Source organism: Oryctolagus cuniculus, chromosome 21, assembly GCF_051225735.1.
Source record: "Oryctolagus cuniculus isolate XC-2025 breed Fujian yellow rabbit chromosome 21, ASM5122573v1, whole genome shotgun sequence".
Classification (NCBI taxonomy): Eukaryota; Metazoa; Chordata; class Mammalia; order Lagomorpha; family Leporidae; genus Oryctolagus; species Oryctolagus cuniculus.
Window position 1 is genome coordinate 10,212,765 of NC_142887.1, and position 27,148 is coordinate 10,239,912.

A 27,148-nucleotide genomic window follows, 5' to 3' on the forward strand; every position below is an offset into this window, starting at 1 on the left:
TGCCCGCTACAGGGAGCGGCGGTTACCCTCGCTAGTCCTGAGCTCCTGGGCCGGCTGCACTGAACATACAAGGGGCTTCAGAAAGCTCACGGCCCAGTGGAATGCAAAGGTAATGCGAATTTTCCACAAGCTTTTGAAGGCCTCGCCACAGTCTTCGTGTGCCTCTTGCCGTGCACACAGTGGGCACGCAGGAAAATTCCTACTGAGGTATATGGTGAGAGGGCCGACTCGAAGGACCCCTGGGTTCTCTCTGGTGGGGACCCAGCGTTGCCTCCCGCCCTGCGCAGAGGCCTGGTAAACGCCTAGCAGATGTCCTCTGCAGCCCAGCTGGGCATGTCTGTCCAGCCTGGCCTTTGAGAGCAGGCAGCCATGGAGGATGTGCGGTTGTTTGGAGGGGGTAGAAGAGGAAACGTCTGGTCTTCAAGATCTCAGCCTTGCTGTTTTTGGAAAAGACGCTGGGGGCTGCGTGCTCTTTTATGGAAGGACGGTGACATCACACTGGTGGCGTTGACCACAGGCAGGAGAGCTGCTGTTTATGACCAGACGGTCAACCCAAAGTGAGCCACTGGACGCCTGCCCGCCAGCCTCAGCTTTGCTTAGATGAGATCAGTCCCTTAGCAGGCAGCCCTGCTGCAACCTGCGCACCGGGGCCCCTGCCTGCAGGCACAGATGCTACCGAGTGGTCCTTACACAGCTTCCCCAGAGGCCGTTTGGTTGATGTTTATTAAGGCTTTTCAAGTAGAGCCACAGCAAATCCTTGTCTGGTTTGCTGTAAAACCACAGCTTGAGGCCCTGCCCCTCTGCGAATGCTCCTCACAGCATCTCATGAAAAACCTCCTTTGGCACTTAGGACCCCGTGAGCTTTGTGCCTTCCCCAGGAAGCTGCCCCCTTTGCTGATGACAAGGAAGGTGGAGCAGGAGAGCTTTCTCCACACCGCACCCTGTGAGGGAGGTGGTGTCCCCCTCCGCCCTCCCAGAGGAAGAAGCTGAGGCATGGGGAGGTCAGCTGATTGTTCCGAGTCTGGCTGGTGCCCAGTGCTCCTGCACCTCCATGTGTTCACCTGACTGGGCTCCCAGGATGCTCAGCACACACAGGGCGCTCTGCTCCGTCTGCACCTGTAGTCAGTGACCCTGTCTACTTCACTGCGGTTGTGTACGTGTGCATTTATGTGTCTCTGCCCATCTGTACCCCGTGTCAGTCGTCACCAAAGGTTTCTGGAAAGCGTAGACAGATACGTGAATGGAATACAATAAATAAAACCGCACACAGCACTGATGCCAACTCGCCGTGTGACCAGCACGATGAGTTCACGGTGACGCCAGGGTGTGTGTGCTGAGTGATGAGTTCACAGTGACGCCAGGGTGTGTGTGCTGAGTGATGAGTTCACGGTGACGCCAGGGTGTGTGTGCTGAGTGATGAGTTCATGGTGACGCCAGGGTGTGTGTGCTGAGTGCTGCTTGCAGGCAAGGTTCAGAGGGGGAGACGCCTTCTTCTGGGTAAGGTAGTCAAGGTTGACTTCCTGGAAGAGGTGGAATTGAAGGAGGCCTTGAAGAAGAGGTAGAGTTTTGATCAGCCCACAGCATCTGTAAAGGTGTGTAGGGCTTGGAGTCTTCACATCTGTGGCTCTCACAAAGGCCCCAACAGGTGGGAAAGGAGAGAATTGCCGCAGAGGCTAAAGTAGGCAGTGTGTGATGTGTTTTTGAAGTCCTTGGTGGCCTGGATGGAGGGTGCACACCCTGCTGGGGAGGAGAGGCTGAGGCTGGGACCTGGTTACCAGCATCGATGGCCAGTTCCGTGCTCTCTTTTGCGTGGAGTTGGCAGCAGCATTGGCCCTTTTCCCATAAAAAGGGGATTGGGGTATTGACTTCCTCATGCCCAGCCCAGCAAGCACCAGGATAAACCTCAGCTGAATCTTTATGGCCCAAGACATAAAGAGCTCTTTTAGGAGGGGCTGGCTGGCATTCACAGGAATTACTCATGGTAACAGCTGCCCTTGCCAGAGGACAAAAAGGAAATTAACCACGAGGCAGGGATCCGGTAACAGACAAATCAAAAACCTGGGTAGCAACCTTGGGCAAAGAGCATAGAGGAGTCAGTCTCACCCCCTCCCCTTGCTGAAGTCGCCGCGTCCTCACCCTGCATTCTCTTCCCCTATTGGGAAAGGGGTTTCTACTCAGGGAGGTCAGAGGTCAGGGACATCAGAAGGAATCCCTGGTGGGGTCGGGGAGAGCGTGGAGAGCCTGAGGCTGGTCCCCCCATCTTGGAGCAGAAGCTGGCGGCTCAGCTGTCCTGGTGGGTGTGGCCGTGCAGCCACAGAGACCTCCCAATCAAGTCAGGCGTCACATCTGCATCCACAGTGGACAGCGGAGTCTCGTTCATGGCAGAGTTAGGCTTTGTGAGTTCGCTGCCCACACTGAACCATGGCTCCTAGGAGAAGGTACAGGGTTAAGTTCCGCTGAGCCCTGCCACAACATTTCATTCCAGCTGATCAGTGCATAACCATCATCTTGCATATGCTTCTGTTAAAAGATACCTTGCTTTAGATCTATCTATGTATATATAAATATTTTATTTATTTATTTTAGAGGTAGAGTTACAGAAAGAGAGAGGGAGAGACAGAGAGAAAGGTTTTCCATCCACTAATTCACTCCTCAAATGCCTGCAACGGCCTGAGCTGAGTCTATCCGAAGCCAGAAGCTAAGAGCTTCTTCCAGGTCTCCCAGGTGGGTGCAGAGGCCCAAGCACTTAGGCCATCTTCTACTGCTTTCCCAGGCCATAATCAGAGAGCTGGATCAGAAGAGGGGCAGCTGGGACTTGAACCGGCGCTCATATGGGATGCTGGTGCTGCAGGCAGAGGTTTAGCCTATTGTGCCACAGAGCTGGCCCACATCTTTATATATATATATATATATATATATATATATTTAATTTATTTGACAGATAGAGTTGTAGACAGTGAGAGAGAGAGAGACAGAGAGAAAGGTCTTCCTTCTGTTGGGCCAAATGGCCGCTAAGGTTGATGCTGCACCGATCCAAAGCCAGGAGCCAGGTGCTTCCTCCTGGTCTTCCATGCGGGTGCAGGGCCCAAGCACCTGGGCCATTTTCTACTGCACTCCTGGGCCACAGCAGAGAGCTGGCCTGGAAGAGGAGCAACCGAGACTAGAACCAGGTGCCCATATGAGATGCTGGCGCCACAGGTGGAGGATTAACCAAGTGAGCCACGGCACCAGCCCCTGTATATATTTTTGACTCATGAATGTTGGGCTCATGGCCCACAGCACTGTCGTTTGTGCCTGCAGGATGCTTATCCAACATGCATGTTTTCTTTGTACATCATAACCTTACACTTACGAACACAAGACATCACGCAGCACCGTGCGTGGAGGCCATTTTAAACAGTAAAATCACCAACGAAAAGCACAAATTTGTCCAAAACAGCACTGAACAGACCCCAGAAGGAGTCTCGTTTGCAGTCTGAGAGCTGAGGGCTGACCGGGGGGCAGAGACGGCCTGGTTGGACCTCGGCTGCCGTCTGCACGTTGGGCCATTCTTCACAAGTTAGAGAATGACCTCCAAAGCAGCATGAGTGTTGATTTGAGGGTTACAAGTGCGTTTTAACAAACATGGACTCCACGAGTGATGAGGACCTGAGGACCTGCCACTTTGTATTCCTGTGTGCCCTGACAGTGCATCCAGCGGGAGCAGGGCACCTGGCTTGGTCAGTCCCTGGGGGATGGGAGCCCGGGTCGGGCGGTCGGGCGGAGTCCTGCCTTTGCTCATCTTAGACGCTCGAGAAGGGAGAGCCGTCCTCCCTTGGCCTTTCTGGAGCTTCTTCCTGAGGGCCGGCTTCCCGCTGAAGGGCGGTACCCATCCCCCTTCCCCACGGCGGAGGAGAGACCCTGTGCGCTCAGGCCAGAGGGGTGGCAGCAACAGAACGGGTCTTCCTACAGTAGAGCCGAAGACAGTCCTTCCTCCAAGGAGCCGTCTTCCTAAGGAGGCGTTTCAGGAGAGACAGGGCTCCCTGGGACCCCCACATCCCAAAGCCCCCCTTTCGCCCGGGCTCTGCCACCAGAACTTTCCGGAAACACGCGTCAGGAGCTGGCACGTAGGTCCTGCAGATGATGAGCGTTTTGTCTCTCCAGGGCTGCCTGACTTGGCCTCGGGGAGGTGGTTCCAGTGAGGGCCTGGATTTCTCCCTTTGGCAGCCGGGAGCATCCCTCCAGTCTGCCTCTTAGGCTGTGCTGCAGAGCAAGGCATGTGCTTCCTGCATCTGTTATCCCCGGGGGTCGGAGCAGGCCCGCAGCCTCGCAGCCCCGCGGGGAGGGCTCAGCCCACACCAGTGTCCCTACCTGGGGCAGGCTGGAGGGGTGGGGTGTGCCAGTAGGAATAGGTGGCCCTTCCTGGTTGTCCACCAGGGAACAGGGTGCCTCGGCCTGAAGTTGGCTGGGAGGCGGGGCTTCCCTGCCTGCAGCACTGGACAGGAGGCGGACGCTCTGGGACCTGGAATGCTTCCTCTCTCGCCCTAAAGGGCCCATTAATTGCTTTCCTTGGCATTTTTTGAGTTGACTTTTCAGTTGCCTGATTTCTTTCTTTCTTTTAATAAAAGAAAAACCAAGCTTGTTTTACAATTAGAAATTTTTCCACTTGGGTAATCACTCTGGAAAAAAGCCTTTAAGTCCTTCAAAAACCACACGTAGGTGAGGCTCAGGAGGCTGGGAGAGCCAGACATGCAGGCAGTTCAGGGGGTTATCATGTAAGGAAAGATTATTCCACATTTATTTTGGGTTTGCTGGTTACAGCATATTTCAATTAGTTCGTCAGTGTTGTGCATCTGACAGGCCAAACGTTTATTGTGGTTGAGCCATCTGGGAGGTGGGAGGCCTGCAGCCCTCCCGACTGCAGTCGGGAACCACCGCTTCAAAGGAAATTTGTTTGATGTGTTTAAGAACTCAACACCAAAACACCATTAACAACGAGAGCCTCTCCACTCCTACAAGCTCGCTCCCTTGCTTGGCCGTCCACGATGGGTCGGGTCCTGGAGGGCCTGCAGCTTCATTCCCCCCATGCCTCATGTTTTCCTCTACGCTGAGGCAGTGTCGAGGTGGCTCGCTTCATGGGTGCAGAGCATGGAAGGGGGCTCATTAATCTTGTGTAGTGTGTGGGTGCAGCGTAGCCTGGGGGTGCAGCATAGCCTGGGGCGCAGTGGAGCCTGGGGGCACTGCGTAGCCTGGGGGCGCAGCGTAGCCTGGGGGTGCAGCGTAGCCTGGGGGTGCAGCGTAGCCTGGAGGCGCAGCGTAGCCTGGGGGTGCAGCGTAGCCTGGAGGTGCAGCGTAGCCTGGGGGTGCAGCGTAGCCTGGAGGTGCAGCGTAGCCTGGGGGTGCAGCGTAGCCTGGAGGTGCAGCGTAGCCTGGAGGTGCAGCGTAGCCTGGAGGCGCAGCGTAGCCTGGGGGCGCAGTGGAGCCTGGGGGTGCAGCGTAGCCTGGGGGCACTGCGTAGCCTGGAGGTGCAGCGTAGCCTGGAGGCGCAGCGTAGCCTGGGGGTGCAGCGTAGCCTGGGGGTTCAGTGAAGCCTGGGGGCGCAGTGTAGCCTGGAGGTGCAGCGTAGCCTGGATGCACAGCGTAGCCTGGGGGCGCAGTGGAGCCTGGAGGTGCAGCGTAGCCTGGGGGCACTGCGTAGCCTGGAGGTGCAGCGTAGCCTGGAGGCGCAGCGTAGCCTGGGGGTGCAGCGTAGCCTGGGGGTTCAGTGAAGCCTGGGGGCGCAGTGTAGCCTGGAGGTGCAGCGTAGCCTGGATGCACAGCGTAGCCTGGGGGCGCAGTGGAGCCTGGAGGTGCAGCGTAGCCTGGAGGCGCAGCGTAGCCTGGGGGTGCAGTGTAGCCTGGAGGTGCAGCGTAGCCTGGGGGCACTGCGTAGCCTGGAGGTGCAGTGTAGCCTGGGGGCACAGCGTAGCCTGGAGGTGCAGTGTAGCCTGGATGCACAGCATATCCTGGGGGTGCAGCGTAGCCTGGAGGTGCAGCGTAGCCTGGGGGTGCAGCATAGCCTAGGGGTGCAGCGTAGCCTGGGGGTGCAGCGTAGCCTGGGGGTGCAGCGTAGCCTGGGCCTTGGGTGCTGGCGCTAGCTAGGGAGGCATTTCACAGATGCTGGCCTAGCCCATCCTGGTTTGATCTCAGTTGCCGGCTGGGGTGACTCACCGAAGCATTGGGCTCTCACAGTCATGACTACTGGCCGGCGCACTTTGTCCTGCTCTCCTTGGGAGCCGAGGCTTTTTTGCTGCCTGATTTCACCCATTTTGCGCTTTTCCTTGGTTGCACTCCCTCCCTTTTTCCTTGCCTCCCCTAAAAGTTCTCTCCCCTGAGGAATGTTCTGACTTTTCAGCGTGGGGTGGGGGTGGCTGGGGGAGGATTTAGAATCAAACAAACAGAAGAGCTAGCAGGAGCTTGGAAAAAGCCAAGCCCCAGAGCCTGACCTTTCCACGATGAGGAATGACTTTCCATTTCCCTGAAACCCTAAGATCACAGGGCTGGGCGTAGGGTGTTGGCAGTGGAGCGGAATCAAGACTCAAGGTCATGGCTACTGAACTGGAGGCTGGCTCATGAACTCTGGGAGGCCCAGGGCACCCAGGGCGGCCCAGCGGTGGGCCTGGCGGGCACAGGGCTGCTCCTTGGAGAGGGTTCAGCTGAGTGGCTGCCACACAATACGCAGCCAGGTGGACCCTAGATGGTGGGCTTTTCTGATCTTAGGAGTCCTGCTCCAGAAGACTGCTCTTCCTCTCCTAGGAGCCCTGGTCCAGCCCAGTGGCTCCCAGGCATGGTGGCTCGGTGTCAGTGGGCAGACAGTAGTTAGAGGTGCAGAGGTGAGCCTCCCCCTACTTATCCACCTTTCATGGAATACCCTGCTGCTCACAGGGAGCTTCATTGGACCCACACAGACACTGTTGTGCCCATTTTATAGGTGGGGAAACTGAGGCCCGAGAAGTTATGATCTGACCCCCAGAGCTTGCACCTGTCATGTTTCGGCCAGCGCTGTCTGTTCCGTGGCCCTGCTGTGCCAGGTTGTGTTTGAAACCCACCAGTGTTCCTGGCCTGCTTGGTCTGAACAATACAAAATGGTCTGCAGTCTGTGTTTGTGGATTGTTCACACCCCTCCCCCCCACTCCTCCGTTTTTCCAGAGGGAAAACCAGAATTCTTCTGTTTTGTTCTGTAGCTTTTACTTGTCAAGGAGACCAAAGGGCTTTGTGGGCTTGGAGCAGATTCTTTGGGACCAGATTTTGTGCTCTGGGATCCCTGATCCTGCTGTGAAGTCAAGTCTGCCCTACAAGTGTTGGCTAGAGGGCAGAGGGCAGAGGGCATTTGTGGGCTAGGCTCAGGAGGTAAGACTGGAGGACTGTGCCTTTGTCTTCCCTGCAAGGGGAGCAGCTGCCCAGGGGATCCTCGTGTGTGGACTCCCGTCCCCTGGGGGTGGAGAGGGGCTTTCGGAAAGCGCGGTTCCCACCCAGGGGCCTGTGCAGGAGGGAGGTCATGCCCACCTCTAGCCGGGCTCGGGGCTGTCCTGTCTTTCCCCTGCCTGCCGGCTTTTGGTTCTTCCTGGCTTCTTCCCTCCGAGGGCAGGAGCAGGGAACCAGAGCTGGCCCTGTAAGGAGGGCACCAGGAAGCCAGCTAGGGGAGGAGGAGGGGGCTGTGCGCTTGGCTGAGCCCTCCTCGTGGGGGCCTGACTTCCTGAGCGGCTCTGGCCTCTCCTGAGAGCGGAAGGCGCTCAGGGGCCCGTGACTGCCAGGATGAGAGGATTAGGAGGTGACGCAGGTGGGCCCCTCGGCAGGAGTGCTGGGGTCTGCCTCCCCAGGATCCAGTTGCGTCTGGGCCGTTGTTCTGGCTGGAGGCCCTCGGTCGAGCTTCCCAGACCATCTGAAGTCAGACCTGGCTGGTTGTACTCTTGGGTAAGCTCCAGGGGGGTGTGGGCAGGGGCTGAGTCACCCTTTTCTGGTTTCCTTAGAGTGCCTCCCGCAGGAGAGGGGTTGAATCAAGTCTCTGAATGAAAGAAATCTTGGGGAGGGGTCTGTCAGGCCGGGCCGGGGATAACGTATCAGCCTCAGAGAAGCAGAGCCCCTAGGAGGGCAGGGCTGGGGTACCCCCCAAGTGCACACTGGGGCCTCAGGCTCAGGCCTGCCTGCTCCCAGGGGACTCATTGCCAGTCCTTCGCTGCTTTCCCTGTAGTCTTGATTGGGTCCTTGGAATAGCTCAGTAGGACTCCAGGCCTCTGTGATCTGGCCCAGGACACAAAGAGCAAAATGCAGCTCTGGAGGCACACACGGGGAAGGGCGGGAAGGGCCGAGGGAAACCAGGGGGAGACGCCAGCTGAGGCTTCAGACAGCAGCGGGGGCGGAGAGACACGCAGTTTTCTTCTCTTTTATTGGGGGTGCAATTCACGTAATGTAAACTAACATTTCTGACGTGTTCCTGCATCCCAGTGTCCGGCAAGGCATCGCTTTCTCCTGAGTCCCCGTTCCTCCGTCCCCCGGGTCTCTAGGACATGCCTGGACATTTCATGTCACTGCTGTGTCTGGCTCTGTTCACTCGGCATTGTGTTTTTGTTTTTAAGATTTATTTATTTATTTGAAAGGCAGTTACAGAGAGGCAGAGAGAGAGAGAGATCTTCTATCCACTGGTTCACTTCCTAAATGGTTGCAATGGCCAGAGCTCGGCCAATCCGAAGCCAGGAGCCAGGAGCTTCCTCCAGGTCTCCCACGCGGGTGCAGGGGCCCAATCACTTGGGCCATCTTCTACTGCTTTCCCAGGCCATGGCAGAGAGCTGGATCAGACGTGGAGCAGCTGGGACTTGAACCAGTGCCCATATGGGATGCTGGGACTCAAACCGGCACTGCAGTGGGCAGCTTTCCAGCTACGTCACAGTGCCGGCCTCTCGGCATTGTGTTTTCAAGGTTCATCCACGTTGTGGTGTGGGTTAGTACTTCATTCCTTTGTGTGTGTGTGTGATAAGATATGCGTAATGATTTACCATTTCGGTCATCTCCAGGTGTAAGGTTCAGCGGCATGAAGGTCAGTCACATGGTGTGCAGCCAGCCCTCCCCACCATCCAGCTCCAGAGCTCTTCATTGGTCCAGCTGAAACCTTCAAACACCAGCCCCCTTCCCTCTCCCCGACTCCCAGGCACTCCTACTTCTCCTCTCCGTCTCTGAACTCCAGTAGGTACCCCGTGCAGGTGGAATCCTGTGGTGTTTGGGGGAGGCCTTTTTCAGTGTTCACTTGTATCCTAGCAGGTTCAGAATTTCCTTCTTTTAAGGCTGAATAGTAGTCCATTGCACAGATGGATGGGCCATATTTTGTTTCTCCATTCATTGGTGGACGTTTGGGTGCTCTTTGACCAGTGAGATTTCAGCTTTGGTTTGCCTCTGAGTGAAGGACAATAAAAGACAATGGGCTGGGGCTTAGGGCCACTAGGTGAGGTGGGTGGCCTTTGACATGGCACCTTTCTGTTCCTTGCCTTCAGTATCCAGTCCAACAAGGATCCCAGTGCTCCCTCCTGGGGATGCTGAGTGGGCCCAGGGAGAGACTGGGTGGAGCTGGTTTTGTGAATAGTCAGGCACCTACATGTGGGGGCTGCTGTCATCCTGGTCAGGCACAGAACAGGTCTTCATCCGTCATAGGTAGGAGGGGTGGTGGGCCCTCCACCCACCTAAGCCTTCCAGAGGCACCGACCTGTGAATTGCACCTGCCAGAAGGTTCTTGCCGATTTTCTGGAACGAGGGCCAGGGGAAGGTGGCTTTCTCAGTGCCTGCTGACCCCAGCAGACAGTAGTCGGGGAGACGGAAGTCACTGAGCTCCCTGGGGAGCTGTCCCCACACCCTTTGCCTTGGTGCTCCAGGCGGCAAAGCCAGGAGGATGACATCGGCAGCCTCCAGGGGTTGCTGAGTCAGAGCGGAAAGCCAGTCTGGAACTCGCCAGTTCGCGCTGGCCTTCGTTAGGCTAATTAACTCTGGATGTGAATTAGCTCCCTGACCTAGGAAACGCATCATGGGGCGCAGTTTCTTGTGTGGCTGTGCCTGGGAAGTGGTGCTGTGTCTTTCCAATATATTCACCAATTAAGGGTGCTTAATTGTTACCTTAGGGCTGGGTTCTGATGATGAGTTGCATCCATCATGCTTCCTTATCTGAGAATTTTAAGGCTCTTTACAAATTAGCTGTAGCAGAGTCAGTATCACAGTCGTAATCTTGCATCGTGATCTGTCACAGATTATGTGGAAGATCACCAGGCTGAAGGGTGGACTGCCAAAGGTCACACGGATTGAGGAAGAGGTTGGGGTGGGAGGAGCTCAGCAAGAACAAGCAAAAGACCTCTTTCATTTAGCACTAATTAATTTCCTGGTTTTTTGTTCTTGGTTTTGTAAATTCATTAAAATTTTTTTGAAGTAATAATCTTATATGTTCATGGTGAATTCACAAAGATACCTTTTACACTGGATCTTAGCCAAAAGGCCGAGAAACGATACAAAGATACCTTTAAAGAATCAAATCATGGGCTGGCGCTGTGGCTTAGTGGGTAAAGCTGCCGCTGCAGTGCTGGCATCCCATGTGGGCACCAGTTCAAGTCCTGGCTGCTCCACTTCCCATCCAGCTCTCTGCTATTGCCTGGGAAAGCAGTAGGAGATGGCCCAAGTACTCGGCCCCTGTGCCCACATGGGAGACCCAGAGGAAGCTCCTGGCTTCGGATCGGCTCAACCCCAGCCATTGTGGCCATCTGGGGAGTGAACCAGCAGATGGAAGACCTCTCTCACTCTCTGCCTCTGCCTCTCTGTAACTCTGCCTTTCAAATAAATAAATAAATATATTTTTTTGATAGGCAGAGTGGACAGTGAGAGAGAGAGAGACAGAGAGAAGAAAGGTCTTCCTTTTTCTGTTGGTTCACCCCCCCAATGGCTGCTGCAGCTGGCGTGCTGCGGCCGGTGCACCGCGCTGATCCGAAGTCAGGAGCCAGCTGCTTCCTCCTGGTCTCTCATGTGGGTGCAGGGACCCAAGCACTTGGGCCATCCTCCACTGCCTTCCTGGGCCACAGCAGAGAGCTGGACTGGAAGAGGAGCAACCGGGACAGAATCCGGCTCCCCAACTGGGACTAGAACCCAGTGTGCAAGCGCCACAGGCAGAGGATTAGCCTATTGAGTCACGGCACAGGCCCAATAAATATTTTTTTTAAAAAATTAAATGGGCCGGCGCCGCGGCTCACTAGGCTAATCCTCCGCCTAGCGGCGCCGGCAGACCGGGTTCTAGTCCCGGTTGGGGCGCCGGATTCTGTCCCGGTTGCCCCTCTTCCAGGCCAGCCCTCTGCTGTGGCCAGGGAGTGCAGTGGAGGATGGCCCAGGTGCTTGGGCCCTGCACCCCATGGGAGACCAGGAAAAGCACCTGGCTCCTGGCTCCTGCCATCGGATCAGCGCGGTGCGCCGGCCGCAGCGCGCCGGCCGCGGCGGCCATTGGAGGGTGAACCAACGGCAAAGGAAGACCTTTCTCTCTGTCTCTCTCTCTCACTGTCCACTCTGCCTGTCAAAAAAAAAAAAAAAAAAAAATTTAAATGGTAGATTCATACAATGGAACATTATTCAGCCTTAAAAATTCAGGAGGGCTGGCACCGCAGCTCACTAGGCTAATCCTCCACCTGCGGCGCCAGCACACCGGGTTCTAGTCGCAGTTGGGGCGCCGGATTCTGTCCCGGTTGCTCCTCTTCCAGTCCAGCTCTCTGCTGTGGCCCAGGAAGGCAGTGGAGGATGGCCCAAGTGCTTGGGTCCTTGTACCCGCATGGGAGACCAGGAGGAAGCACCTGGCTCCTGGCTTCGGATTGGCACAGCGTGCCGGCCGCAGCAGCTATTTGGGGAGTGAACCAATGGAAAAGGAAGACCTTTCTCTCTGTCTCTCTCTCTCTCTCTCACTGTCTAACTCTACCTGTCAAAAAAAAAAAAAAAAAAAAAAAAAAGAATGGGTTTGAGGGTTTTAAAACAATTCAGGAGATGCCACCTTGTGCAGCGATGTGATGTGGATGAGTCTGAGCACACTGAACTGAGCGAGATGAGCCAGGCACAGAAAGATAACTGCAACGCCACTGCCCTTGTCACATGCAGAGAATCAGCGAGTGGAGCAAGGGTTACCAGGGGCTAGGGGAAGGGCCCTGGGGAACTCCTAGTCACGTGTGTTGAGTAAGCCCCAGACACCTAGAGGCAGGTATAGCACGGTGCCTCCGACTGCTGTCCAGCCCCGTGCACCTACACAGCTGTTTTAAGGGTTTACTCTCACTGCAATAGCAGTTTTAAAAAGTTAAATAGCTTTAAAATATATAAAGTGAAAAGTACAGTATTCTCCAGTTGTAAACACTCTGTTGTTTTAGAAATTTAGTACAACTTTCTTCATAAGAGTTTTTTTTTTTAATTAATTTATTTATTTGAAAGGCAGAGTTACAGAGAGAGGGAGGGAAAAATTGAGAGATCATACATCCTCTGGTTCACTCCCCAAATGACAGCAGTGGCTGGGGCTCGGCCAGGCCAAACCAAGAGCCTGAAACTGTTGCTGGTTCTCCTACATGGGTAGCAGGGGCCCAGATACTTGGGCCATCCTCCCAGGCACATTAGCAGGGGGCTGGATCGAAAGCAGAGCAGCTGGAACTTGAACCAACACTCTGATTTGGGATGCCAGCGTCCCAGTCGGTGGCTTAACCTGCTATTCCACAATGCCAGTCCCAAACACTTTTTAAAAGATTTATTTTATTTATTTGAAAGGCAGAGTTGCAGAGAGAGAGAGAGAGAGAGAGAGAGAGAGAGAGAAGTCTTCCATCCGCTGGTTGACTCCCCACATGGCCACAACAAGCCAGGGCTGGGCCAGATTGAAGCCAGGAGCCAGGAGCTTCCTCCAGGTTTCCCATGTGGTTGCAGTAGCCCAAGGACTTGGGCCGTCTTCCACTGCTTTCCCAGGCCACTAGCAAGGAGATGGATAGGAAGTGAAGTAGCCGGAACTAGAACCAGTAACCATGTGGGATGCCGGTGTTGCATGTGGGGCCTTACCCGCTATGCCACAGTACTGGCCTCAACACTTTTTTCTTTTCAATGACTTATTTTTATTTATTTGAAATACAGAGTGAGAGAGAGAGAGAGAGAGAGATGTCTTCCATCCACTGGTTCACTCCCCAGATGACCACACAGCTGGAGCTGAACCGATCCGAAGCCAGGAGCCAGGACTTTCTTCCAGGTTTCCCATGTGGTTTCAGTAGCCCAAGGACTTGGGCCATCTTCCACTGCTTTCCCAGGCCATAGCAGAGAGCTGGATCGAAGTGGAGCAGCTGAGACTTGAACTGGTGCCCATATGGGATGCTGGTGCTGCAGCCTGGAGCTTTAGCCTGCTGCGCCACAGTGTTGACCCCAACATTTTGGTTTTTAATGGAAATGGAACCTATAGGTTTTCGGGTTTATTGTGGCTCCTGGGAAGGGTCTAGCTGTCATCCTGGACTCCTTTGCTTGACTTTCGCCTGCGGTCTGCGTCTGCCGGGCTGGGTGTGGCCACACTTAGCTCAGGTGTGTCAAATGCCGGCTGGCGCTGCAGAAGGCTGCTTTCCGTGGGAGTGGGCCCTCATACAGGCAAGTTCCCAGGCTAGCCCACCAAGAAAACGGGGTGCAGTGCAGAGGTGAATTACTGAGGTGTGGTCCTGCCAGGTACACTACCTTGTGCCAGACCCTCACTTCATCTCGTGACGATGCTTTGAAGTAAATCTCATTGTACAGATGAGAAAACGGAGGCGAGAGAGGGAAGGTAGCTTCCTCAGGGTCCCGCGGCTGTGAGATTGAAATCTCAGAGCCTCGCCTCAGCTCTGTGCTGACTGCTCTTGCCGACAGTGCTGGGCTTGAGCCTGATGCCGATAAACAGGCTGTTGGAGTTAAGGATTCGGTGGCCTTTGGAGTGCCAGCGCTGGCACTGAGCGCCGTCTGGAACTCGGAGTGGAGACACCTGTCACACGGCACATCCGGAGAAGGAACGTTTCTTATGTGCCAGGCTTGAGGGGAGCCCCCTGGGCCCACCGTGAAGGGTGGATTTGTGGGCTCAGAGTGTGTATGGCCAGAGAGCTTCCTGGCAGTTGCCCCACAGAGCCCCTTGTCATGGCTCGGGGACGTTTCGTGGCCATCGAGCTGTCTGTCGGTCACTGGTGGAGCAGACAGATGGAGTTCAGAAGGTAGGATTCTATTTTTAGCCCCACAGTCTCTATCACTATGGAGATACCAGGCTGATGGCCCACAAGGCCACACGCCTTTCCTGCCAGCCAGGGAAGCAGATCCTGTTTCCTTCCTGCAGCTTCTTAGCCAAGACCTCAGTTGGGGTGTGCGTGCATGCATGTGTGTGTTGTGTGTGTGTGTGCGTGTGCGTGTGCGTGTGTGGCAGGGAGACGTGGTTCCTGCTGCTGCATGCTGTGTGGGGCTCGGGCCTGCGTGCAGTGCTTGTGCTGTGACTGACCTGGACTAGGGGTCCCGAGGTGCGAGGTGATCTGGGGCAGGCTCATTTCTCTCTCTGACGGTGGAGTGACAGTTCCTGCCCTGCCTGCTTGTCTGGATCTGGTGACGTAATCGATTTGGGCAAAGTTTGAGCCTATGGTGCGGGAGGCACGCGCGCGCGCGTGTGTGTGTGTGTGTGGCAATGACTGCACTTGGGTGCACTTGGGAGATCATCAGATTTTCGCTCTATTCCTTGTCTTCTACTGTTTCCTTGATCTTGGTTCCTCATTCCTAGGCTGTGGAAGAGGAGGCAGAGAGAATAAGTGTTGTAGACCTTGTCCTACACGATAGTAAAAGATAGTCTTCCCTTCTGGTACTACTCCCGTGGAGTTTAGGAGGCTATTCAAATACTGTCCTCTGTCCATGTTGATTCTTAGCCTACCTCCAGTGGAAGGTTGACTGGCAGCACTAGCTGAGTGATCACGGTGGGTGTGACTAAGGCTTAGACTCAGAGTGGGTAAAATAGCTGCCTGGAGTCACACAGCCAGTGACCAGCAGGGCTGGAGTTAGACCTGGGTTCTCCTCACTCCCCGGCCCTCTGCTGCCCAGTATGTGACAGCAGGGAGAAGCTGGCCAGGGGACCCTGTCTGGGATCGTCTCAGGATTTGCTTCTGCCCTTTCTTTAAAAATCTCAAGTTTTTGGCTATCACATAAACAACAGTAAAAACCCGGCCCAGCCCTCGGACATTGCTGATGAAAACAGAAAATGGCGCAGCCCTGCCAAAGGTGGTTTGGTGTCCCTTGAATACTTAAACGCAGCATTGCAGCCTGAGTCAGTGATGCCACCCCTAGGTCCATGCCTGAAAGAGTCGGAGGCAGGGACTCGAACCTGTGCTCATAGCACCATTCGCCGTAGCCACAGGTGGAACAGCCCACGTGTGCAGCAGTGGTGAGTGCAGAGGCACCATGGCAGGTGACTGGGCCATCAAGAGGTGAAGTCCTGGTCCGTGCTAAATGTGAGTGAGCCTTGAGGACATGTGCTGATTGGAATCCAGACACAGGAGGGCAGGACCGTTTGCTCCCACTCACCCGAGGGCCCCAGAGTGGGCAAATTCAGAGACAGGAAGCAGAAGAGTGGGTGCCTGGGCTGGGTGTGGGGAGATGGGAGTTTCTGTTGAGATGGTGACAAAGTGCTGGACATGGACAGCAGTGGGGGCTGCACAGCATTGCGAATGTCCTTAGTGCCACTGAATCTGTACACTTAAAAAGGTTAAAATGTAATTTAAAAAAAAGATAGAAATTGAACAAAACGCTCAGGTTTGGTAGGGTTGCTCATGGGTACTGCTTAGAACCTTGAGTGGCTCCTGGACCCAGGTCACACCTTGCTCTCCTCTGTGGCACACCTCGCTGACCCTAGCACCCGGGAGGTGGCTGTACCCTGCTAGGACCCCCCGCTCAGCAGTGCTGTGGGCTCTTTGAGGAGGGTGTTCCTGCAGTCCATGGCTGTGCCTGGTTGCTGTCTCTCAAGCCCTTGTGCACCTGACGTTGGGCATGTCCTTTTATGGCTCTTGCTTGCTCTCAGTGAATGGAAAGATAAATACCTTTCCAAGAGCAGATGCCAGCTACATGCGTGCCCTGGTTCCCCAGCTGCAGGGTGAGGGGGAGGCAGCACTGGTGAGGGGCAGGACTGCAGCTGGGACACCAGTGGGCGTGCTGGGATCCATGGGCCCCAGGCAGCCAGTCCGGGGGGCTTGACTGGCTCCCATGCTCTGTCCCTTCCTGGGCTCTGGCTGGTCCTGAAGCTTAAAGGAGAATGTGTGTGGAAGCACCTGCACGGTGCTGAGTACACCCAGCACTTGATGGAGTGTGGATTCAGCCCTGTGCAAGGCCTGTGAAACATGCTGGGTACACAGTCCCTCCAGGGAGAGGCCGTAGTCAGCTGCAGTGCCTGACAGTGCAGTGGAAAGTGCGGCTGGTGATTGGATGGGGCAGGGGGAAAGTGTGATGTGCCGGAGGGTTCCAGACAGAACCAGACTCTCCCTCTGCCTCCTGCAACCTCCTGCTCAAGGGCCCGCAGAGACTGCTTTGTAACACGTGTTTGTGAGCTTCCCGAGGCCACCGGAACAAAGTGCCACCAAGCAGGTAACTCAAAACAACAGAGATTTATTCTTTCACGGCCAGGAGGCTGCAAGTGCAAGTTCAAGGTGTCTTCATGGTTGGTTGCCTCTGTGCCACCGCTGCTTGCAGATGCATCACCAAGCCGTCCCTTGGTCAGCCGTCTTCCTCTGTGCCTCTGCCTCTGGGTACGTTGTTTTCTAAGACACTACCACACTGGATTTAGGGTGCAGGCTGCTGGGGTGGTGTGACCTCATCTCAGCTAACACCTCCAAACACCACATTTCCAAATAAAATCACTCCTGAGTTTCCGGGAAGGACATGAGTTTTAGGGGGACATTCTCCAATTCTCCAGTCCGTGCACGCTGAGTGAATGAACGTGGTGAGCTGTCCTCACCTATCTGACGTGTTGACGGGGAAGGTAGGGATGTTGTGGGTGAGCTGGGTGTGTGTTGGGAATCTTCCCATTTCCCCAGCCAGGTCCCTCCTTCCTCTGGCTTCCACACTCTGAGCCTAGAACTCTGGCCATCTCGTAATGCAGCCAGTTTTTCTCCCTCCCTCCCTCCCTCCCTCCCCTGTCTTTCTTTCTTGATATTTATTTATTTGAAAGATTTGCAGAAAGAGATCAATCTTCTATTCACTGGTTCACTACTGCTCCTGCAACAGCTACGGCTGGGCCAGGCTGAAGCGAGGAGTCTGGATCTCCATCCAGGTCTCCCACGTGGGTGCAGGTGTCCAACCACTTGTACCATCTTCCTCTGCTATCCCAGGCACGTTAGCAGGGAACTGGATCAGAAGTGGAGCAGCCAGGACTCCAATGTGCACTCACACTGGATGCTGGTATCCCAGGCTGTAGCTTAACCTGCTGTGCCACATCGCCGGCTCTCCAGCCAGTTTTCAAAGTAGAAGCAATAGCATTTCTTACAGGGAAAGCCATGAACATGGCTGTTCTCTTCCTTTCTGCCCAAGGCCTCAAAACACTTGCTTCTCTTCCTTTACCCCCTCGGAGCCAAGAGGGCTGCAGGGGTGTCTCGGTGACCATGGGCAAGTCAGTTCCCCTCTCTGAACCTCAGCTTCTGTAAACAAAGGAGGCTGAGCTGGGAGTCTCCAGAGGTCCCATTTAGTCTGTAGTTAATTCTGCTCTTTCACTGTGGAGAAATCTGTGGTTCTGGAAGGCGTGCCCTTGGCCCCCCCACAAGGCAGGATTCAAATCCAGAGACCTTCATGCCCAGCCTGTCCCCAGTTGCTCTGTGCTACCTCCTAAAGGACGCCCTTGGTGATGAACCTGATTCGCTCGTGGCTCACTGGGTCCTGAGAGTGCATGAACCGCCAGTGCACAGCAGAGAGCCTGCTGCTGTGTGCAGGTGTGGCTTTCTCTCGTGTGCCTTTCCTCTGTGAGCAGGGACTCTTTGTCTCTTTTTGCCTCTCTGTCCCTCTGTGCAGGTGCCCAGCACAAGGTGCATTATGCTGGGATGTGAACCGGCCCTGTTAGCAGATGATTAAACATTAGCAGATGAATAAATATTAGGAAATCTAAAAGAGAAAAAGAGGAAAGGAAAAAACCAAACTAAGATACTTTAGATAGAAACCAGGAAACCATTTGATAAAATTCAACATCCACTATACTTAAAAACAGAGATTGAAGGATAGGCCAAGATTTCGGTGACAAAGAACATCTCCATTCAGTGGTGACGTCGTCCTTAATTGACAGACACATTCTAAGAGCATTTTGCAAAGTGTGTGTGAGGAACACAGAACCTCCTGGGTGTGCGTCAGAAAAGGATTTCAGGACCAAATAGCATCTAGAAAGCACTGGCTTCCCTTTTAATATCTGTTGGGAGGTAAGTGTGCCCTGTCATTAATGTGATCAGTTCTGGGTGGAAGCCAGTGCACGAGGCCAGGGCAGAGGGCCGAGACATGACTCTCAGAAAGGAGGTTCTGGGTTGGCGCTGTGGCGTGGCGGGTAAAGCAGCCACCTGCAGTACCAGCATCCCATATGGGCACTGGTTCTAATCCCAGCCTCTCCACTTCTGATCCAGCTCTCTGCTATGGCCTGGGAAAGCAGTAGAAGATGGCCTAAGTCCTTGGGCCCCTGCACCCATGTAGGAGACCTGTAAGAAGCTCCTGGCTCCTGGCTTTGGATCAGCACAGCTCTGGTCATTGCAGCCAATTGGGGAGTGAACCAGAGGATGGAAGACCTCTCTTTCTCTCTCTCTTTGCCTCTTCTCCTCTCTTTGTGTAACTCTTTCAAATAAATTAATAAATCTTTTTTTTTTTTTTTTTAAGAAAAAGGAGGTTTCTGGGGGCAGACGTAGCAGTTAAGATGCTGCATGGTACACCTGTGTCCCACGTCAGAGTGCCTGGGTTCAAGTCCCAGCTCAGCTCCTCATTCCAGCTTCCTACTAATATGCACCCTGGGCGGCAGCTCAAGCAGTCGGATGCCTGCCACCCACACAGGAGACCTGGATTGAGTTCCTGGTTCCTGGCTCCTGGCTTCAGCCTGGCCCAGCCCCAGCTGTTGCAGGCGTTTGAGGAGTGAATTGGTAGATGGGAGCATTCTCTGTTTCTCTCTCTGCCTCTGAAACAAATTTTAGAAAGAAAGGAGGTTGTAAAATTAATATTTTGAATGGATGTAGTGGTTGTCTTAGGGTTTCAAAATAGATGAACTTTAGAGTAAGACAGGTGGCCTCCAGTTGCAAATAAGTGAGCAAATATCACTGCTTTTCTACGTGTCAGCGGAAACCAGCTGGTGAGGGTAACGGGACAGAGCACCTCAGACACCTATTGGCTTGGGCGGCAGCAAACCAGCACATTGCTTGGCTAGAAATGAGGTGGTAGCCGGCAGTCTAGGCAGGTGCTGGTGTCTCCTGGGCCTCTGGGTCTCAAGGGGTTGAGGGACCGTGTATGCGGTATAATGCAGAGCACCTGGGACTCCCAGCAGGGTGGTTCTGAGGCCCCTCCCAGAATGTCGTGAGCGCATCGGTGCACCGCGGAGTTGTGATGGGAGCGTCTCGAAGTCTGGCATCTCGGGCTCAGCACTGGTCCTGGGTGATGACCGCCCCTGGAGCGCAGATTGGCCATTCTCTGCCAGTCCTCCCAGATGGAGCCCCAGGATTCCCTTTTAGCTTTGTAGTCCCTGTCCTGGCCCCCCAGGACCTCCATGTAGAGTGAGAAAGAGAGCCACGTTTCCATGAGACCCTGCAAGAGGAGTCTGGTGGTGTAAGTAAATCATTAGCTCCTGCTGGAAACCGGAACCCAGCTCAGCCACCTTGTCATTAGCTTGGTCACTTTCCCCAGTCCTTATCCTGATCTTTCTCAGAGGTATTTCTTGCCTTTTTTTTTTTTTTTTTAAGATTTATTTATTTATTTGAAAGGCATAGTTAAGAGAGGCAGAGGCAGAGAGAGGTCTTCCATCCACTGGTTCACTCCCCAAATGGCCACAAAAGCTGGAGCTGTGCCGATCTGAAGCCAGGAGCCAGGAGCTTCTTCCAGGTCTCCCACGCGGGTGCAGGGGCCCAAGCACTTGGGCCATCTTCTACTGCTTTCCCAGGCCATAGCTGAGAGCTGGATCGGAAGTGGAGCAGCCAGGACTCAAACCAGTGCCCATAGGGGATGCCAGCACTGCAGACCAGGGCTTTAACCCACTGTGCCACAGTGCCAGCCCCCTGCCTGTCTTTCAGTCACCAGGAGCACCAGGGATAATTCAGCCTTTGAGGAATGGCTGGGCGATTCAGCTGATGGAGGCTTACACAACCCAGGTGAGGTTCTGGGGTCATGATAGGGAGGCCACAGATGGCTGCATCCGCCAGATGTTCACAGGCTGAGCCCATCAGGCCCCTACTTTCTGACAGTTCCCCCCTCCCCCTACTTCCTTTCTGACAAGGCTTCCCTCCCCCCACTTCCTTTCTGATGACTGTCCCCTCCCCTCACTTCTCCAGGCTGCTCCCTTCCCTTCCTGACAACAAGCTCCTCCCTACTTCCTTTCTGACAACAAACTCCTCCCCCTAATTCCTGTAAGCTCCTCCCCTACTTCCTTTTTGACAACTCCTCCCCCTACTTCCTACAAGCTCCTCCCCCACTTCCTTTATGACAACAAGCTCCTCCCTACTTCCTTTCTGACAACAAGCTCCTCCCCTAATTCCTGTAAGCTCCTCCCCTACTTCCTTTCTGACAACAAACTCCTCTCCCTAATTCCTGTAAGCTCCTCCCCTACTTCCTTTTTGACAACTCCTCCCCCTACTTCCTACAAGCTCCTCCCCCACTTCCTTTATGACAACAAGCTCCTCCCTACTTCCTTTCTGACAACAAGCTCCTCCCCTAATTCCTGTAAGCTCCTCCCCTACTTCCTTTCTGACAACAAACTCCTCCCCCTACTTCCTACAAGCTCCTCCCCCACTTCCTTTATGACAACAAGCTCCTCCCTACTTCCTTTCTGACAACAAGCTCCTCCCCCTAATTCCTGTAAGCTCCTCCCCCACTTCCTTTCTGACAACAAACTCCTCCCCCTACTTCCTACAAGCTCCTCCCCCACTTCCTTTATGACAACAAGCTCCTCCCTACTTCCTTTCTTTTTTTATTTCATTTTATTTTTTTAAGACAAGAGAACCTCTTTTTTTTTTTAAATAAGATTTATTTATTTATTTGAAAGTCAGAATTAAAGAGAGAAGGAGAGGCAGAGAGGGAGAAAGAGGTCTTCCATCCAATGGTTCATCCCCCAATTGGCTGCAAAGGCCAGAGCTGTGCTGATCTGAAGCCAGGAGCCAGGAGCCAGGAGCTTCCTCCGGGTCTCCCACGTGGGTGCAGGGGCCCAAGGACTTGGGCCGTCTTCTGCTGCTATCCCAGGCCACAGCAGAGAGCTCCTACTTCCGTTCTGTCTACTTTCCCCTCCTTCTGCTTCCTTTCTGATCGCTCTCCCCTCTCCTTATTTCTTTTTTTTTTCTTTCTTTTTTCTTTTTTTTTTTTTTGTCTTAAAGATTTATTTTATTTCCTTGAAAGTCAGACTTACAGAGAGAAGACAGAGAGACAGAGGGAGAGGTCTTCCATCTGTTGGTTCATTCCCAAAGTGGCTGTAACAGCTGGGGCTGGGCCGGTCCGAAGCCAGGAACCAGGAGCTTCCTTTGGTTCTCCCACACGGGTGCAGAGGCCCAAGCTCTTGGGCCATCCTTTGCTGCTTTCCCAGGCATATCAGCAGGGAGTGGATGGGAAGTGGAGCAGCCAGGACTTGAACCGGCACCCATATGGGATGCAGGCATTGCAGATGGCAGCTTCACCAGCGGTGCCACAGCACCGGTCCTTCCCTTCCTTTCTTTTTTTTTCTTTTTTTTTTTTTTTTGACAGGCAGAGTGGACAGTGAGAGAGAGAGAGACAGAGAGAAAGGTCTTCCTTTGCCGTTGGTTCACCCTCCAATGGCCGCCGCGGCCGGTGCGCTGCGGCCGGCGCACCGCACCGATCCGATGGCAGGAGCCAGGAGCCAGGTGCTTTTCCTGGTCTCCCATGGGGTGCAGGGCCCAAGCACCTGGGCCATCCTCCACTGCACTCCCGGGCCACAGCAGAGGGCTGGCCTGGAAGAGGGGCAACCGGGACAGAATCCGGCGCCCCGACCGGGACTAGAACCCGGTGTGCCGGCGCCGCTAGGCGGAGGATTAGCCTAGTGAGCCGCGGCGCCGGCCTCCCTTCCTTTCTGACAAGCCCCTCCTCCACTTCCTTTTAGGTGGCCCTGCCCTCCGCCTTCTTCCTTTCCAAATACTTTTCCTCCCTCTACTTCCTTTCTGATCACTCTCCTCTCCCCTTGCTTCCTTTTCTTTTCCTTCCTCAGTGTGGTTTTGCACAAACACTTAAGAGTGTGGGTGTAATTCTAGGGCTAACATCCTTGGGTTCTGACAATTTTTCCTTGAGGCTTGGTGTTCTTGACCTGCTGGTTGGCCCACTTCTCCAAAGTCCAGGTTGCTGTCAGCCTGCTTGACAGGCTGGGTCAGGGCCAGGAGTAAGACAAGCATCAGAGAGGTTAATAGGGCAAGAGTTCCCAAGCCAGTCTACGGATCAACTTCCTGGAGAATCTGATTGGCTTTTTTACTTTCTTATTTCCGAGACACATACACAGACACACACACACACACACACACACACACAGAGAGAGAGAGAGAGAGAGAGAGAGAGAGAGAGAGAGAGAGAGAGAGAAACTCCCATCCTCCTCTGTTCATTCCCCAGGGCTGGGTCAGGCTGACATCAGAATCTGGGAACTCAATCCAGGGTTCCCTGCTGGGTGGCAGGGACCCACTTGCTGACTCCCAGAGTCTGCATAAGCAGGAAGCTGGGAAGCTATGGTTGGAAACAGAGTCAGAATTTAAGTACAAGACCTCCAACATGGGATGCGGGTATCCTGCCTGGCATCTTAAGAACCAGGCCAGACGCCTGTCCCTGATGGTTTTTCAAGTCTACTTTCTGGCTTTTTAGGATCCCATCAGGATGGGTTTTATAGAATTAGAAGTCTGCAGTGTGGGTCCAAAAAAGGTATCTTAGAATTATTTGGGCCATTCATTATTTTCTTTGCGTTCTACTATTGGAAAAGAAGCATTAAATGTTGTTGTTGTTTCTTTTTGTCTTTTTTTTTTTTTTTTTTTTGACAGAGTTAGACAGTGAGAGAGAGAGACAGAGAGAAAGGTCTTCCTTCCATTAGTTCACCCCCCAAATGGCCGCTACGGCCGGCTCTGTGCCGATCCGAAGCCAGGAGCCAGGTGCTTCTCCTGGTCTCCCATGCGAGTGCAGGGGCCCAAGCACTTGGGCCATCTTCCACTGCCTTCCTGGGCCACAGCAGAGAGCTGGACTGGAAGAGGAGCAACCGGGACAGAATCCTGCGCCCTGACCGGGACTAGAACCTGGGGTACCGGCGCCGCAGGTGGAGGATTAGCCTGGTGAGGCACAGTGCCGACCTGTTGTTGTTGTTTCTTAAGATTTATTTATTTGTTTGTTTGTTTGAAAGGCAGAGTTACAGAGAGGGATGTCTTCCATCTGCTGGTTCACTCCTCCAGTGTCCGCAACAGGTGGAGCTGGCCTGGTCCAGTCAGGAGCCTGCAGCTTCATCCAAGTCTCCCACATGGGTGCAGGGGCCCACGGACACGGGCCATCTTCTGGTGCTTTTCTAGGCATATCAGCAGGAGCTGGATCAGAAGTGGAACAGCTGGACATGAACCAGCACCCATATGGGATGCCGGCACCACAGATGATGGCTTTACCTGCTGTGCCACAACCGTGGCCCCTGAATGTTGGAATTTTTAAAAATATACAATAGTTATCACAATTTACATTTTATTTATTTATTTGAAAGCCAGAGAGAGAAAGTCAGAAATATCTTCCATCTGCTGATTCACTCCCCAGATGGTAGGGGCTGGATCAAGCCAGAGCCAGGAACCAGAAATTCCATCCTGGTCTCCCACCCAGGGAGAAGGGACCCAAGCACTTGAACCATCGTCTGCTGCTTTCCGGGCCCATTAGCAAAAAGCTCAGTGGGAAGAGATTGGAACTTTAATCCAGGAAGCTTGGATATGAGGTGCGGGTACCCCAAGCCATGGCTTATCTTGTTACACTACAATGCCTGCCTCTAAAATTAAAAACAAACAAAAAGCCTCCTGTTAAACTTTTACCACTGGCCCAATTACTCTGCCAGTGTAATTGGCACATTTACCAAATCCGCTTTTTGTATTTAGATGTCAGTCAGTTCCTGTTCCCACTGATCTCTTCCTTCCCCACCAGTTCAGGACTCTCAGTTTTCTAGTATTCCATAAACACTGTGTTTCAGATGCTTTCTCTACTGTAGCTCGATCTTTCATTCGAAAGAAATTACAAAACATTCAAAAAGTTGTACATGACATCGCACCAGGTTCCAAGGAGAAGTCAGATGCCCCCTGGATTTGTGGAACCCAGCAATTACAGCTAAGTAGCAAAGTACGCAGCGCAGATCCTGTGTGGCCGCTAGGAAGTTGTTTGTGGGAGTACCGCATTGCTCCTGTACCAGATTGAAGGGGGTTGGTCTGCAGGAAAACACGAGGCCTCTCCCACTCTGTGTTCATCTCTGCTTTCCTCCCAGAGACAGGGCTATTTGCTGGTGGTGTGTGTGTGTGCGCACACGCGCGTGTCCTGTTTCAGAAAGATTCTATGCAAATGTGAATGCATGTTGCAACAGTCTTATGTCTGGCATCTGGTTTTTTTGAACTTACCATCCTTAAGTGCCGGAGAAAGTTCTCGTGGTTCATGTGGAGTCGCCTGGCTCTTCTCACGCAGGACTTGGGCTTCTGCCGACGGAGGGACCCTCCGGTGTTAAAGTGGTTCCGTGATGGTCTTGTAGAAGATGACAAGTAAGCAGCCCTGCAGGGATGCTCTGCCTCGTTGGTTTTCATGCAGACAGGTCCTCTCCTATCCATGGAGTAAATTTCCAGAGGCACAGTGGCTGGGTCGAGGGCTGTTCTTTAGTTGTGATCGGTATTCCCACATTGCTCTCCATAGAGGTAGTGCCCATTTGCACTCCCACTTGCAGTATGTGAGTGCGAGGCCATGGTTTTTAACCTCAAATCCCCAGGCAAGGAAGAGCTTTTAAGTAAAATGAAAACCTGGAGAGCACTCCTCTGCCAAGGGCCTTTTCTGCCGAGAGCAGGCTCCGCGGAGGTCTGACGTCAACAGCCGCCCGCCTGAGCGTGGCAGAGCAAGGGGCCGCAGCTTGGGGTCTGGATTCCGACAGTCAGGTTGTGGTCTAGGAGGTTCCTTCCTGATGGGGGAGGGGGAAGGGTCAGCAGCTGCCCTGCCCCTCCTCCGTCCGTCTGTCACGGAGTGTCTGAGATGCGCCAGGTTCTTTCTGGCTCCCAGTGGCCTGAGCTGACCTGTGTGTGGGGAACACGCATGGGCCCTGGAGAACCTCAGTGGGCTTGGATCTCACAGAACTGTCATATTAAAACATTTTCTTCCAAGTAAGGCATTACTTCTAAAGAGCTGCCATTCACAGTAGATGACCAGGGACAAAGGAGGCAGGGAGCAGGACTGGGGAGCTAGTATTTTTTTTTTTTTTTAATTTTTTTTTATTTGACAGATAGAGTTAGACAGTGAAAGAGAGACAGAGAGAAAGGTCTTCCTTCCATTGGTTCACCCCCTAAAAGGCCACTATGGCCGGAGCTACGCCAATCCGAAGCCAGGAGCCAGGTGCTTCCTCCTGGTCTCCCATGTGGGTGCAGGGCCCAAGCACTTGGGCCATCCTCCACTGCCTTCCCGGGCCACAGCAGAGAGCTGGACTGGAAGAGGAGTAACTGGGACTAGAACCCGGCGCCCCTATGGGATGTCGGTGCCACAGGCGGAGGATTACCAAGTGAGCCATGGCGCCAGTCCCGGGAGTTAGTATTTAATAATGGGCACAAAGTCCCTTTTGGGAAGACGAGGAAGTCCTGCAGGGTGGTGTGAATGTCTGTGCTCAGGCGGACACTTCTGTGGGGCCTCTGGGGTCTGCCTGGCAAGGAGGAGCTCCACGAAGATCCAGCTTGGGCTCTGCAAGGCCATCAGCTTCCCAGAGGTGCCGGTGTTTCAGCGGTGATGGTGTCATCGGGGTTGTAATTATTCTCGGGAGAGGCAGCTGCTAACTCCCGGTGCTGTTGGAGGGTGTAGCCATGAGCCGGCTGTCACTCTGGCCTCGGGCCGCCTTTGATGGTGAAGGAGCCTCCTGCCACGAGGAGACAAGGGCTCGACTTTTTCACCATCCTGTCTCCGTCAGTGAAGTCTGAGGGCCTCAGCCTGCTGCAGAGAGAGGAGCCCTAGTCTGGAAGAAGACCAGTGGCCCTCCGTGGGCTACCATGCCTGGTAGACGACACAGCTACTTAGAGCCTTGTCCTCACCTCACAACCAAGAGATTCAGGGGCAAACTGACCCCCCAAGCTTGCGTAGCCCTGCAGAGCCGACACTGACTCTCTCAAAAATATATTTATTTATTTGTTTTCATTGTATTTGAAAGAGAAGAGTCTTCCATCCCCTGGTTGACTCTCCAGATACCCACAATGACTGGGGCGGGGCTGGGCTGCACCAGGCCGAAACCAGGAGCTGGGAACTCCCTACTGGAGCCATCAGCTGCTGCCGGTCAGGCTACGCGTTAGCAGGAGGCTGGAATTGGGAGCGGAGCCAAGGCTCAAACCCAGGCTCTCTGACGGGGGATGTGGGTGTCCCAGGAAGCATCTTCACTGGTGTGCCGCCCTTACCCTGGCACTGGCTCTTGAACCTAGGATGGCTACAGCCAGGCCCAGAATGCCCTGTGTTGGGATGTTTGAATTCGCAGAGAACTGAAATGTATGAATTCCCACTGGAGAGGAGCAACGCCAGGCCTTCCCTGCAGGCATTGCCAGCTCTCGTGGAGCAGACCCAGCCGTCCTCGCCAACACCTGGGATGAGCGGCCCTCGACTCAGCCGTCAAGGTGGTGACACGACTCAGCACCGTCACAGGGCCACGCGACTGCCGTGGTGACACAGCCTCGTGGGTGGCAAGTGCAGGCTTCTCATTAAGGAAATTGCTGCTTCTGAGCAGGCTCCGGTGGAACTT

General features: G+C 54.1%; 1 protein-coding gene across 8 annotated transcripts in view; it reads left to right on the top strand.

The window, feature by feature from the left end:
• Positions 1-27,148, top strand: part of PITPNM2 (phosphatidylinositol transfer protein membrane associated 2) — a 146,056-nt gene that overhangs the window by 2,534 nt on the left and 116,374 nt on the right. The window contains exon 1 of one of the 8 annotated variants that reach the window (XM_089323020.1): positions 7,914-7,932. The exons of the other annotated variants lie outside the window; for them this stretch is intronic. The gene's annotated coding sequence lies outside the window, so the exon portion shown is untranslated. Of the gene's footprint in view, positions 1-7,913; positions 7,933-27,148 lie in introns of those variants that run through there. 8 annotated transcript variants of the gene reach the window in all.